A 934-nucleotide genomic window follows, 5' to 3' on the forward strand; every position below is an offset into this window, starting at 1 on the left:
ATATCTTTTTGTTTGAGGAAATCACTTTCGCACGATGCATAAGATTCTTTATTACATTGGTTTTATAACGATATGGACATTCACTTTTAAAATTTTAAATACAGGAATTAACGGATGTAGTTTTTTTTTTAACGGAGGTGATAATTTCGTCGCTTTTAGAGTCAATGAGAACGTCTAAAGACGAGATTTTATTATCAACACCTAGTTCGTATATGAAGTTAAGGACGGAATTACTCTGAAATGTACTCTTTAAGTATTATATTTCCTCTATGTTATCGGCAAGAATCAATATATTGTCCACATATCGAACATAAATTGAAGGCTTCTTTATCAAATCATACATCTTGTTCTCCAGGTTAGCTATATAAAAGTTACTGAATGTTGGTCTCAATGGAAAACCCATAGCTACGCCATCCACCTGTGTATGTATATTTACCAGATGATCATAAAATGGAACCTGAGTTGTGCACACTATTAATAACTTCTTTTAAAATTGTTGGACTCATTTTCAGTCGAGGAAGGATTGGTTGTTATATATGTTGTCAATGATAGAATCAATTGTTTCATTTACTGGTATATTTGTAAAAAGATTTTCGACATCTAGAGATTTTATTGTTAGTTTCTATATGTATGTAAACGTAAAAAAGTCATAAGAAATATATAATTAAAATTCTGAAGTAATAAAATATATTTGGTACTCTCTTAAATATTGAATGATATGCGACCCTTATAAGTGCCCCTGTAAAATTATCATTCATCATACGTTTTGATTCCCCTAATCGGCCCTTTACTATATTTTCGATAAGGAATTTACATAATCTTCAGATAAATTAATTTAATATATCGTTTCTCAATATTATAAAAAGTGGAATCGTGAATCTGTTTTTGAAAATGCATTTCTCTATACAAAATGTTATAGTAAATATTTTAGCAC

This window comes from Euprymna scolopes, chromosome 11 (assembly GCF_053919585.1).
Source record: "Euprymna scolopes isolate OS-2025 chromosome 11, ASM5391958v1, whole genome shotgun sequence".
Taxonomy (NCBI): domain Eukaryota; kingdom Metazoa; phylum Mollusca; class Cephalopoda; order Sepiida; family Sepiolidae; genus Euprymna; species Euprymna scolopes.